The sequence below is a fragment of the Bidens hawaiensis genome, unplaced genomic scaffold (assembly GCF_021521415.1).
Source record: "Bidens hawaiensis isolate Kalapana, Puna unplaced genomic scaffold, B.hawaiensis_p1.1 tig00031221_1, whole genome shotgun sequence".
Classification (NCBI taxonomy): Eukaryota; Viridiplantae; Streptophyta; class Magnoliopsida; order Asterales; family Asteraceae; genus Bidens; species Bidens hawaiensis.
This window is the reverse complement of record NW_027495266.1, coordinates 117,357-132,355: the sequence shown is the minus strand read 5'-3', so window position 1 is coordinate 132,355 and position 14,999 is coordinate 117,357. Positions and strand designations below refer to the sequence as shown.

At 40.0% G+C, this 14,999-nt stretch overlaps 1 pseudogene across 1 annotated transcript; it reads left to right on the top strand.

The window, feature by feature from the left end:
• The first annotated feature begins 4,632 nt into the window (after positions 1-4,632).
• LOC143581899 (COP9 signalosome complex subunit 7-like) lies at positions 4,633-14,307 on the top strand (annotated as a pseudogene). The gene is made up of 10 exons (XR_013143892.1): positions 4,633-4,826; positions 9,987-10,001; positions 11,700-11,775; positions 12,102-12,190; positions 12,261-12,350; positions 13,098-13,142; positions 13,240-13,310; positions 13,407-13,545; positions 13,725-13,798; positions 14,055-14,307. The product of XR_013143892.1 is annotated as a COP9 signalosome complex subunit 7-like (transcript).
• Positions 14,308-14,999: the final 692 nt, after the last annotated feature.

Below are 14,999 nucleotides of genomic sequence, written 5' to 3'. Positions count from 1 at the left end.
CTCAATCTAAAGTCCAAGCCTTTGCTATGCTTTTGATCCATATAAAAGTTAACGCCTTTATTTCTCCAATAATATTTTCGATCTGGACCGGAGTATTAGTAAAAATAAAATCGTTCCGGGCACGCCATAAAGCCCAACAAGCCACCATTATTAACGAATACACTAGTATGGTTAACATGTGTACAACTTAGTTGCTATCAGCAATCCGTCAACACGTTTGATAGTTTTATATCTTGTTTAGGCTGCATGATTTTAAGCTTGCGTGAGTTATGGTTAATGTTTTGACACGAATACAATTCATGGTTTGCATTGGGTTGAGCAATTCAACGGGCCCACTCACATGATTAACACCCCTATAGTAGATGGGTTTTGTATATGCTTTGGCATGTGCTAGTCACGCGACATACATAATATAGGCCCTTTGCTAAAATTATTGTATTTTGGCTTAAAAAATTTGGGCTCCGTTTAGTTTTGAATGATCCACCTTTTATCTTGTGTTAGGATTATATTATCATTTGTCAATTATATTAAAATATGAGGTTATCATCATCATCATTATCATTATCGTACTCATTATATCCCACCAATAACAAAGCTATGGTAGAGTCTGAGGATGGTAAGATGTAAACAACCTTACTGTTTTGGATAAAAATCAGCCAAAGATAATGTATCCAAATTCGTTTAGTGAGGATTAGTGCTATGATGATGAAAACAAGTATGTATCGATTGCAAACACAAACACGCAGATTTGTTATGGGGAAAAGCCCTTGATCTGGTTCGGATCGCCGGCACAAAAACCCCGTGTGATGACAATTGTCTATCACCGGCCACTTTATTAATATAAAAAATGAGGATACAAGGTTGGAGATTATGATCAGTGTTTACAATAATTCTAAGTGTGTGTGTGTATGCTGCTGAATTCGTAGTGAGCAGAGTGTGTTGTTGTGTCCATTCCTAACTGATCATAGCCTCTATTTATACATCAAAGATAATAACTCAATGGAGTTATGAATAATAAAGACCATTAACTAATAATCCCTAAAAATCCGCAATCGCCTTCAATATAATTGTAACTGCCACTTTGACCACGTGTTCCATCACTCAGGCTGCGAAATAGGGGGTAGACCAGGTCTTGGAGCCGTTACACTTGATAAATATCAGCCTTCATATAAGAAACAACCGTTAATAGCACCAAATACCGAGGATCCATGATCCTGACATAGCTCTGGAACTCTTCAGAGGGATAATTAATCCAGACACGTCAATATCTTCTTGACTGCAAGTTAGTGGATAGACCGAGTCTTTTAACCGTTATACCTGCTAAATATAAGACTACACATGAGAAGAACCGTTAATTAGTAATAAGTACTGAGGATCCTTGATCCTGATACGATATGGAATACATGCTAAGGATAACTGATCCAGACATATGTCAGGATAACGTATCCACAGTGTCAAATTTTCGTGCCCTAACACTTACCTCTACCCTTTAGAAATAGAGAGACTACTTCTAGTGAGACCCCCCGACTCGATAGTAGTTTTGCATCAAGCCTTGGACATAAGACACATAACACTCAGCCATCGGGACACCGCTTATTGGTGCATGTACCCTTGTCTTTCAGCTATCATATCCACCACATGATGCCTAATTAACCTTCCGACACTTTTAACGTTATTTTCACGAGATTAGTAAAATAACGTCAAAATTAGTGCAATTTCACTTTTGCTCACCCGAGAGTTTACACATATGTACATTATATGCACGCACCGCAAGCATGCCGTCAAAATTATGAAGATAAAGATTGATTAAATGAATTAAATTATAACAATAACAATCGAGCATCACATACCGAGGCTCAAGAGCATAAACGAGCCAATTGATATAATTTTTATTTTTCTATATAATATATAGTTTAAAATTTACATAATAAATGTTGTTTTTCATAAGTTATTGTAAAAACGACTTAATAGTATGTTTTAATTATAAAAAGCTATAATTATAAATGTGTATAAAAATGTTCATATATGCATTAATAAATAATGACTTTATTAACGAGCTGAGCTTGAGGCTAAAAAATTATTAACGAGCTAGCTCAAGTTTTAACATAGAGCTTGATATCTCGTAAATTAAATGAGTTGAACTCCTGCTTAAACGAGCCCAAGATCGTGTGGCTCGTTATACCAATCCAAAACAACAGAAAAATGATAAAAATTTAAATACAAACATTTTACAAGAATAAGCAAAACTCATATAACATTTATGTGTAAAGATCAACTTTTAGAATATTAAAAAGACAAGTCTTTTACTCTTTTTGCCTTGAATGGAACCAAAAGATGCAGGCATTTTAAACTCGCGTGAGTCATAATTCTTGTGGCTTAAGTTTGGAATATTACTTTGTTAGAAGTTATGTTTTCAAGAAGATGAAACTTGGATCATATATTCATATGTACTCTAAGAACTTAAGTTGTTTTAAAGTTATTTGCCATTTACTTTGTGCGATCTTGCTAAAAATGAAACGGGTAATTAAACGGGTTAAACAAATCAATGTTACTAGAGTGTTTTATATCTTCCTAACTTATTTCATGTGAAAAAAAGTATATTATTATTTTAATAAATCAATTTATAATATTATTCGATATATTAGCTTTTTACAAATGTGTTAGTGGATCAACCTACCCTAACCCCTTCACTCTGAAGAAACACGGATCCAATCTCCTATTATGGGTCCTGGATTCAATGAGTCAACAGGGTAAAATACGATAACTACTAACACAGTATGAGCACAACTTCCCAAAGTCCAATGACCAGAACCTGCAAAACAGATACCGTGAGTCTCGTTACAGGAAGGACAAGGTGGGGGGTCTTCCTGTAACCACCCTCCGGCGTGAGAATCAGTAACGTCCGTAGTCAAGAGATTACTGAAGTAAAGCAGACTAAGTGTAGTCAGAATGCAAGTGAGTGAGTGTGGATGGATACCTCATGCAAGTTGACAAGGTATTTATAGTCGAAGGAGGTAGGATGGTGATTGAGCCAGCTGTCCTCTTCTAGAAGATCTTAATAACTGTCTGGACGTGTGTCCTCTTATGATGGGTTGAACTATACGTCCCATGTGCATGGGTATAACAACCTGGACACGCGTCACCTAATGATAGGACGACTTGCACCCTGGCCATGTGCACGGTTATAACAAACTGGCCAGGTTTCCTTCTTTCATTGGTGGGCAAGTCACGTACTCCTCAAGTAACAATCGTAGACGTTCTTCTAGAGTGTAGTTAGCTATTGACAGCTGTCTAATTGGCATTGCCCTCGATTCATATTGGCGGACCAATGTCTTGTCCTGCGGATGACTTCTGAGGGTGCCAGGATGCTTCCGCGCGTGGTATGAGGACGTTCTTCCTCTTCCATGATATGCAGGTGATCCGTATGTCCCGCGGGTGATATGTGAGAGGCTCCTCTATAACCCGCGGGTGGTACTTAAGGGTATTTGAGTCTTTTTGGTACCCTACCTCTATAGACTCCAACATATACACAGATTCATGCATATATTCAACATTAGTACATATGTTAAGTGGTCTCAGAAAGGTAATTGAAAACCTGTGGTTCACAAATACTAATGAATTGTTTTAAACTCAATAAGGTAATTGGCACTTGTGTGTGAAATTCGTTTATACTTGTTACACACAATTGTATAACTTTAGTTAAATGGTCGTATACAACGCTAGTTGAGTTAAATGACCCTATACAATGGGTCATTTTGAGTTAAAACAATTGATACCCATTGCACTTACAACTCAAATGGTCGTATACAGCCTTGGGTGAAAATTCCATGACAAGTTTGGGGAGTTGGTTTAATATGTACATGTGTTATTAACTGTAATCTCACTTTGCTTTGCTAACGTTACGTAACTTTCATGTAAATCGCAAGATGCTGATTGATTGAAGTTCAAGTCTCGTGGAGGATTTCGAACACGGGTTGTGAAAATGGCGTTCTATATTAATGCACCAGTCTACTGGGCTCTCTAATGTAATCAACAAAAATATTTCTCGGAAAAATGTTGTAGAATAGTAACAAAGTTTTTAATTTGTTCCGTTAATTCACTCATACTTTATTTTGTCTCAATTAGACCACTCGACTTTAAATTTGTGTTTTAAAATGAGGTGGACAACTACCATATTATCGTAAGTGATATATATATTGACTATAAATTTAAAAAATGTTGGTCATAATGGCGTTTTAGTTACTTATGAACATATAATATGCATGTAAAAGAAGATAGTATTAAAGCCCTCATTGAAAGTTAAGTGACTTAATTTACACACACTGAAAGTTGAGAAACCTAAAAGTTGAGCAATCTGATTTAAACAAAAGAAAGTTTAAATGACTTAATTGAAAATTGATTACTATTCGAAATGTTGGCTCGACCAAAGGTTAACACCATTTTTTTTAAAAAGTTGTTTACAATAATAAACCTTGGGGTACATTCTGGGCTTTTTTTAAAATTTAAGGTGCTTATTGTAATTAACTAATAAAAACCAAAAAGAAAAAAGAAACCCCTAAAACCCCGTTCTTCTGATTTGAAACCCTAATTTCTTTCTGTAACTCTAAAAATTGATCGATTATATAGAATTGCATTGATTGATTACAAGAATCATAATCAGAATCATAATCATAATCGTGATGGATATCGAGGAAAAGCAAGCAGAGCATATCGAGCACTTCGTGAAAGAAGCGTCAGTGATCAACGCCTCAACATCGTGTCTGGTGAACGTCATTGTGGAAGCCACTTCACACCCTTCACTCTTCGCCTTCACCGAGATCCTCTCTGTAGGGGTATGGTACTAAACCCGGCTTACGACCTTAATTTATTATGTTTGGCTTATTTTATTATATGAACTAATACAATATTATTGGGCTGAGGGGGTTTTGTGGAGGTAACCCTAACTGGGCTAGGCCCATTAGGATACCATGATGGTGGCCATGAGGCTCTCTATATAAGGAGGTCTCCACCTCCTTATTAAGGAGGCAGGTTCTCAATAAGAGCCACCACCATATTTTTGTGTCTGTAAACAAGAGATCCTCGAGATTTCTTAGCAGTCGCCTCCACACCCCCAAAAAAGCCATTTGCAGATCTCAAGCAACCGGAGAAGAAGATCGAGACGTGGTCCGTTCATCTCGAAGACCGAGGAACATCGTCATGGATCAGGTCAGATTCATTTCATGTTTCTACATTGGCGCCATCCGTGGGACTGCAACGAGCTACCTTTCGATTTTCGTCTCGGGTCTCAGATCTCTCCCAAGAAAAATCCAGATCTGGAAGTTTACAGAAAGATGCTTCAAGATTTGTTCTATTAAAGCTCAAAAAGATCCATAGATCTAAAAGATGCTTCCAGATCTGTGCAAAAATGAAGCTCAAAAAGATCCATAGATCTAAAAGATGCTTCTCTATCTGTGCAAAAATGAAGCTGAAAAAGATTTGTAGATCCAAAAAAGAAACTACCTGATTCGGATGATCAAGCCTCCAGATCTGTGATGGTTTTAAATTCTCTCTACTCCGAGCTTCAGATCTATCAAGATCTGGTTTACAGGTCTAAGATCTAGGTTACAGATCTGGATTTTAGGTTTAAAATTACAGATCTAACTCTCAATTCGCAGATCCAAAAATTACAAGACTTCCGCCGCCATGCACGCGCGCCCGCGGATCCTCACTCCGCAGCCATGCATGCGCTCCCGCGGAAACCAACATGTGGGTTGGAAGACGACTCCATGCCTTTGGCGCAGAAGACTCCTCCGCCATGCATGCGCGTTCGCAAAAACCCACCATGCGGGTCGGAAGACGACTCCAGGCCTTTGCTTTTGCGCAGAAGACTTCACCGCCATGCATGCGCGCCCGCGAGTCACCACTCCGCCACCATGCAAGGGCAATGTGGAGGATCAAGATTCTGCTACCGTGCATGCGCGCCACCGGAGATCAAGTCTCCGCTTCCATGCATGCGCAGTGCCGAAGATCAAGACTTCGCCACCATGCATGCGCGCCCACGAGTCACCACTCCGCCGCCATGCATGCGCATTACCAAGGATCAAGATTCCGCTGTCATGCATGCGCCAGCGGATCAACATTCCACCACCTATGAAAGATTCCAACGCCATGCATGTGCACTCAACTCCCGCCATGCATGCGCGCTCAACTCTCGGCATGCATGCGCGCCCGCGAGTCACGACTCCACCGCCATGCATGTGCGAGCTTGATTTTGATTTTGCATACATGTTTCACACTTCCCTTTATTAATTTTGAGCAATATGACAGCATTGTATTGACAAAATAAAAATAAAACGAAGTAAAACATACATGCGCGAGCTTCAAGCTCAGATGCGTTAACGAGTTTTAACTCTAAAACGTCAGGGCCTTAGCCCAATAATATGAGCCTTAGCTCAAATTACTCATAGCATCCATCCTACGCATTGCGCAGCTAGACCATAAAAATACCTAAGCACAATTAAGGCAAAACACATGCCAAAGCATAGTTGTTAAGGTCTCAAGTCGGGGCCGCGCATGAGATTATAATGGATATAGGCAGAGTAACACATACTGACACGTAAAGGCTAAAAAACTCATTCATAATTCCCTATAATAAATGCACAATAACGTCGCGCAAAAGAGGAATAATGAAAGGCCAAGGCACGTGTCAGCATATTCAGAATGTCGCAAAATAATTTGAAATATGACAACTGTTAAGGATTAAGTAAAAATAATTTCCTTACAACCTTGTTCAAGTTTCAATGTGTAAGCATATCTTATATTCAACAAGCATCACGCATGCGCCACCGTGATTCAGTACATCACCACCACGCATGCGCCACCGCGGTTCAGTACATCGCCACCACGCATGCGCCACCGCGGTTCAGTACATCGCCACCACGCATGCGCCACCGCGGTTCAATACATTTCCACCATACACGCGCACAGTCGCGAATTAACATTCCGTCAACATTCATGCGCGCCACGACAAGTGAACCTCGCCACCGCGTAATGTCATTGCGCCACCACGCGTACACGCCACCGCGGGCAACCATCTGGCCGCCATGATGCATGCTACCATGCATAAGTTTCACCGCTATGAAGCAGCAGCGCGCCATCATGCATGCGCACTGGCGCCGGGCACACGAAAGGTCTGACACAACGTCTCCATCTCTGATGCATGTTAACACCAACCAACCACATGCATTGACGATTCGTTTTAACCAAAGGGATGGAATTTCGCGCAACGCGCGTACAAGAAAAGAAAAAGAAAAAACAAGCCCTATTAAAAAAAGCAAACTATTAAGTCTAATATCTATCTTACCTCGCTCGCGCGAGACAAGACACACATTAGACTGGGGGGGCTTGAAGGGGTATGCACCCGCCTTAACATCGAGCGGGGCGGGTCAACCCACAAGATATAGACGAGGCTTGAAATCAGGATGTCATGAGGACACAGCCAAAACCTATGCGCGTGGTGCATATCACATGCTCACATATCACATATGCTCACGCATCATATATGCTCACGCATCACATATGCCCACGCATATCACATATGCTCACGCATCACATATGCTCACGCATCATATATGCTCACGCATATCACATACGCTCACGCATATCACATACGCTCACGCATATCACATACGCTCACGCATCACATATGCTTACGCGTATCACATCTGCGCATGAAACATCTGCGCGTGGCGCATATAACATCTGCGCGTGAGAATAAAGAGGACCTTGCATAAAGGCCGCGCGTAAGCGACACAACAAATGAGAATAGTCTAATCCAAATCAGGATAAGGACAACCGTGATTGTACTCATCAGACAACCTTCCAGAAGGTATCTTTTAAGGAATAAATGATGTGCTGATATTGACAGCTGCCACTGAAGGGTGGACAACTCAGCAAAGCCTATGTGCCACCACGTGATGGCACATGGGTCGGGTGAAATACCTTGGTCAGAGAATAATCAATGAAAAAGAACCAGGTGTCCTAAGTACACGTGGCGCGAAGCAATAGGAGGCCAAAAAGGCCCTAATTGGGTCTGAGCCCAATCATTGGAAACCCTAATACTATAAATACCACACCACCTCCACAGTTGGAGGCAGGCAAGAAAATATATTCTAAGTCCTTTACTCATTTTCACAACACACCGCCATCATACTTGCGGATCACCACTACGCAATCACGTCACAAAAGAACACCGCGCCACATGCGTGGGCGCCGTCGCGGAACAACACCGCGTCATTATGGATGGGCGCCTCCAAAAATTTGGTTTCTTGCTCCGCACCGCTGTTCAAGTGGGAAGACGACTCCATACCTTGGTTTTATGCAAGACTCCACTGCCGTGCACACGCGCCCGCGAGTCATCACTCCGTCGCCATGCATGCGCCCGCGGACCAACATTTCGCCGCCATGCATGCGCACTCACGGATCACCACTCCGACGTCATAACAAGTGCGTTGCGGACGAACTCTCCCGGCCATGCATGCGCCGCATCGGAGGAACACCCCGACGCCATGCATGCACAGTGCTGAGGGTCAAGACTAACGCCGTGCATGCGCACGCAACCCTCCGCTATGCATGCGCGCTCAACTCTTCGCCGTGCATGCGCGCTCAACTCCCGCCATGCATGCGCGCTCAACTTTCAGCCGCCATGCATACGCGACCTTGGATCACCACTCCGCCTCCATGCATGCGCGCACCGCAGATCAACACTCCGATTGGACCAACACTGATCACTAAAGAACGCATACATCTTCGCAACGCAACTTTTTAAAATCGACAAACTGGGGCGGAGGTCTTATTCTGCTCCGACACACATGTCAGTAGTGCAACATAAGCATTGTCAGTATCATCACATGTTACATGACAACGAAGTCTTGATGGAGGAATTAATTTCCTAATTTTCAAAACAGCCCCCTCAACTCTTGAGTCATATTTATTATGATAACAAAATAAAGGTTTAAGCTGTTGACATTTACCCCCCTCTACAAGTATAACAAGGAAACCTTCCTCGATCTGAAACAATTCTCGAGTCAGAGGCACGGAACACTCGTGTCGGAAGCATGGAATTCTCATGGCAAAGCGAAAACAATCCTCGCGGCCAAATCCCAGAACGCTAACAATAGCACATGCTTGGTTACAAATTCCTTAAGTAAGTGAATTACTTCACAAGTTTTTACAAAACCTCAAGCTTTTTGCCTATATTGATTTTGGTTTAACAATCAAAATAAAACAAAACGAAAAGTATGAGTATATAAGATTTGCATGAAATGGCACAAAAAATTGTGCTTATTTTAATGCAGAACACACGGCTACACGCCGAATACATAGGTTTGGGAATCCTTACAAACCCACACAGCTATGCACCGAATACTAGGTTGGGCTCACCTCATAATTCGCCTAAGGATGGAAGACGTCCTAATCATAGGGTGGGAATCCTCATAAACCCATATGGCTACGCGCCATACTTAAAGGTTGAGAATCCTCATAAATCCATACGGCTACGCGCCATACTTAAAGGTTGGGAATCCTCATAAACCCAAACGGCCACGCGCCAATATAGGTTGGGCACACCTCATAATTTGCCCGAGGACGGGAATCTTGTAATACATCCACTTTTAGTTTATATGTTTTTGCAGGTTCGGCTACGAGCCGCACAAGCACCTATGACATTATTATTATTATCTGGCCGTTTGTGCCTCCATTATTATTTTGAAGACAAGCCGGGATAGTCATCCTGCGTAGAAGAGGCCCTTGTGGGCCAGTCATTATCATCATATTATAGCTAAAAAGCCGCAACTCGCGCATGCTTCATTATTTTATAGCTCGTAAGTCGCCTCGCGCGCAAGCTTCATTATTTTATAGCTCGTAAGTCGCCTCGCGCGCAAGCTTCATTATTTTATAGCTCGTAAGTCGCCTCGCGCGCAAGCTTCATTATTTTTATAGCTCGTAAGCTGCCTCGCGCGCAAGTTGCATTACATTATTATCGAGATGCGCACTCTATCTTTTATCAGGCCCCGCGCCACTATTGTTATGATGCGTGCTATATCTTATTCATGCTAGTGCACCATCATTATCATAAGGATCACAACATGTCACCATCATGGAGAAAACCTCTCAAAACTCAAAAACAATAAAAACAAGGCCAAAGAAAGGGGAAAAACCGCCTCATATCCTAACACACCTTATGAAGTCCAGCGCTCCACCTAAACGCTTGCACGCCTAGGAGCAACACTGGACTTGAGGGGCTTGTAGGGGTATGGTACTAAACCCGGCTTACGACCTTAATTTATTATGTTTGGCTTATTTTATTATATGGACTAATACAATATTATTGGGCTGAGGGGGTTTTGTGGAGGTAACCCTAACTGGGCTAGGCCCATTAGGGTACCATGATGGTGGCCATGAGGCTCTCTATATAAGGAGGTCTCCACCTCCTTATTAAGGAGGCAGGTTCTCAATAAGAGCCACCACCATATTTTTGTGTCTGTAAACAAGAGATCCTCGAGATTTCTTAGCAGTCGCCTCCACAACCCCAAAAAAGCCATTTGCAGATCTCAAGCAACCGGAGAAGAAGATCGAGACGTGGTCCGTTCATCTCGAAGACCGAGGAACATCGTCATGGATCAGGTCAGATTCATTTCATGTTTCTACACTCTCCGTTCCCAATATTCTCCAGGTCTCATTTAATACGATAGATGTTGTTTTTGTTAGGGTTTATGATATGTGTAGGTTGCATTGAATTGTTTATCTTTTTTATGCAATAATTTGTAACTACAATGCTACGTAGTTCTAAGCTATAAACTCTAGCGATTGTCACGGGGTCGATTTTCTGATTATTTGAGAAAAAAACTTAAACGAGCCTTAGCTTGGCTCGAGCCCGGCTGTGCAGTTTGAAATAAATACATAGATGTTCACAAGAGGGTAAACTTAAAAATACACAAGGCTCGATAGGACTAGGGGTGAAAACGACCCGAGCTCAACTAGGCTTGAGCTCGGCTTGTTTAACTTACATAGAGCTCGAGCTCAGCTTGTTTCGATCTCTATTTCTAAAGTTCGAGCTCGGATCAGGCTTGGCTTGTTTGCTATTCATTACTTTATTTTTATATATTTATAATTATTTTTATATATTTTATCAGTTATAATTTTAAATTTAACATAATATATATTATTAAGCTATTTTTTTATAACATTAAGTATATTAATTAATAATTATTTAAATGTTAGGCTTGCGAGTTGGCTCGAGCTCAACAAGTGACGCTCGGGCTTGTTTAGGCTTGCGAGTTGGCTCGAGCTCAACAAGTGACGCTCGGGCTTGTTTAGGCTTGTGAGTTGGCTCGAGCTCAACAAGTGACGCTCGGTCTCGTTTAAGTTTGGCTCGATGGAGCTTTTTCACGAGCCAATCTCTAGTAGCTCTCGAGCGTCTCGGTTCGTTTGCACCCCTGGTTAGGTCTCGACAAGTATAAATGAGCTTTCTTCCATTTAAGGCTCGAGTTTGGGCTCGATAACTAAACAAGCTTTTTTTGGGGCTTGGGCTCAAGCTAAAAAATACTGGTTTTGAACTTTTTTATCGTTTTGAGCTCGAATAGCTCGTTAATGGCTTGGCTTGTTTATACCCCTACTCATAAGTTGTTTTTGTAACTTATGATCAATTAATATCTATGCAGCTTCAAGGAACAGAAGATTCTAGATACCTTGATTTGCTTTAGATGTTTGCTCATGGAACATGGAGTCAATACAACAGTAGGTTTCCTATCTCTTTCATTACAAATTAAACAGTTGTCTGATTATATGCATATAGTTAATTTAAATAATTCATTAATATTTTATTTGAAAGCAGAATGGTTAAGTTTCTGATTAAATTTTACACATTAACAGTACCAGGATCGATGTCATTGATCCAAATCCGAACCATGTAAATAAGAAAGTTAATTACAATTTTATATAAAAAGTATCGAAGAAAGTAAAAGGAAGGGCTAGTTAACATCAATAGGGTAAATGCACAGACAATTACACAGCCACATCATATATCATATTTTTTATTTATTTATTTGTGTTAATTATTGTAGGTAATGCTAGTAAACTTCCTCAGTTGACGCCTGATCAGGTCCTCAAGTTAAAGCAACTCACAATGCTCACGTTAGCTGAGGCTAACAAGGTAAATTGACCCAACATGTGTTTGGTAGCATTTTAAGCACCCTAAGGTTTCTAATATTGGGTACTTTCAGGTACTCCCCTATGATGTGTTGATGCGTGAATTGGATGTTGTAAATGTTCGTGAACTTGAAGATTTTCTAATCAACGAGTGCATGTATGCGGTAAGTGATTTCCCATTATTATGACACGTATTGTTTTATATTGTTTTAGTGACTTGGTTTAAAAAGGTTTGAAAACGCCTTATTTTACGTAAGGCTCTAAAATACATGAGGCGCCCTGAGGCGGTGCATTAGCTGGCGAGGCGTGAGGCGCTTGAGGCAGCTCCTTATGTGATTCAGTCCAAATTAGATAAATGTAGTTGTTTGGGCCATCTGCTTAAAATAATATCGTTGGGGCTCATCTATAAAACATTACCCAACCGTATTATATATATTTATCACTCTATATTTAATTCAAACCACTCTTTAATTTTCATATTCAAAGTTTATTCTTCTCCAAATATCATATTTAGAAGTGTTTTGCAACTTCTAAATATGTTTTTATAATGTTTAACCTACGCATTAAGTATTCATGTTTAGTTTTACAAATATGTTTTATCTTTATGATTGATTTTCAAGTAAAATATGTCATGTATAATTAATTTTTAGTGATTTTTAAATTGAGCGCCTCCCATACGTGAAGCTCTCGCTTCGCGCCTAGCGCTTCGAATTTTTGAACCAAAACGCCTCGCCTCGCCTAACGCTTTTTTAAACCAAGGTGACTTAAGAGAATTACTTGCAAATATAAAACTAAACTTGTTATTTGTTTTTTCTTGACTTTTTTTTGTACGAGTTGGTTCTAGAAACTAGTATATACATCTTTGTGTCCGCATTTATTTACTAATTTGAATTTCATTTGTCCTTGTATAGGGCATCGTAAGGGGCAAGCTTAATCAACAAAGGAGATCTTTTGAGGTGTGACCTTATATCTATCCTCTCATAGTTTTTTTTTTCCTAGTTCTATTTATATAACTTATCATTTATTTTTGCTTCAATATTTTGGGTTTTATAGGTGCAATTTGCGATAGGCAGGGATCTCAGGCCTGGTCAATTAGGGAATATGATTCATACACTCTCAGATTGGTAATCTTAAATTATATTTTCTGTTATTTTGCAATTAGCGTTAAACATGATACATACATCTTACGAATCGTGGCTCTCATTAATGGTATTTAATAGGTTGGGCACATCAGACAGTTTGCTTATTACAATTCAAGAAAAGATAAAATGGGCTGACTCAATGAGTGAGCTGGATAAGAAACATAAACAGGAAAATATTGAAATGCTTGAAGAAGTGAAGAATAAACTCTCTCTCAAGGTCAACTCTGCTCTTTTTAATGTTTAGTTTGATAAGTTTGACCTTTATGTTGACCATGACTTTCATGTCCCATTTATGATTATTATTTTGTGGGGAGATAGTGAACTAGGAATAGTCTCATATCTTTATATTTTTGTCGATGCATTATACTTGTGGCAGAAGTTGTCCAATATGAGCAGGGTGACATGGACTTCCGTGGGCATGCTGAATCTGATGGAATAAGGGATTATGGTCAAGACCGCCGATCTAAGAGGTAAATATTCATGTTCATGTTCGTGATTTTGACACAAATGCCCTTCTCTTATGTTAGGATTTAAGTTATGAAAGTTTTGAAGTGTAAGGAACAGGAAAATGGTATAATGGTCATTTAGTAAATTGTATATAACGAAATGGGTGGTGCAATTTAGTAAATTTGCGTTTGAATATTGTCAACAAGGATATAAGACACCCTGAAACTGAATTTTTAGATCGTAATGGTATATAAACGAAATATTGATATTGTTTTGCAGAAGACGACATCGAATGGGTTAAAGGTGGTCAAAAGATATCTTTGAAGAACGAGGCTTGTCGGGGCGGTGTTATGTGTCACGACAAAATATGGTACAAACTGAAAATATGCAGTTAGGCTTTTGAAATCCAAATCCAGATTATTGGCATTGTTTTTGGCTTCTGAACAATTAGATAAAAGTTTGTAGCCTTTTTGTGTTTCTACATTTGCTGATGATCATAGCTTGTGTTCTCACCATTTGTTTGGTATATCTTTTTGAGCCACAATAGTTTCAATAATCCTGACCTTCATAGGTGTAGTGGTTAGCATCTGATTCTCGTCTACATAGGTCTCAGGTTCAAATCTATGTTCACAGATTTTCTACCATAACTTTTGTGGGCCACTTGCTCATCACTATCGATACTCGATTCCATTGGTTAGTAGATTTGCCAGGTTGAGTTTTCCGGTGACATGCTCTCATGGTTAAATAGTAAGTTTCAGATAATTTTAATGCAAAGAGTTAAAATATGATAAAACGTACACAAATAAAGAAGACCTGAAAGGGGGAAAACAATGATAATAATGAATACTAGAACCAATACATCAAATTTCTTTTATAGGGAAATTCTAAACATGACATGTATGGTTAAATCTTGAAATTCAGATTTGACAACATTGGAATCAAATTAATTAGAACAAAATTTGCTGGACCTAAATTCAAAATGGCGACTTCGGTTTGGAGGAGCTTGAGGTTGTTGTTGAGTTTGTTGTGGGTGAGTAATAGCATAATTTTGGTGATCAGGTCTTTGTTTCTTTTTGGCTTGATGGGATGAGTTAGAGTAATTGATGGCTTGAGGTTGTGGGTCGACTTTAGCTTGAGGGGTTGGTTCGGGCTTACTCTTGTCACTCGTTTTCTTGATGGAGAGGGTACCGGCTTTGGTATGGTTTTCGGAAAGAGCACCGCCTA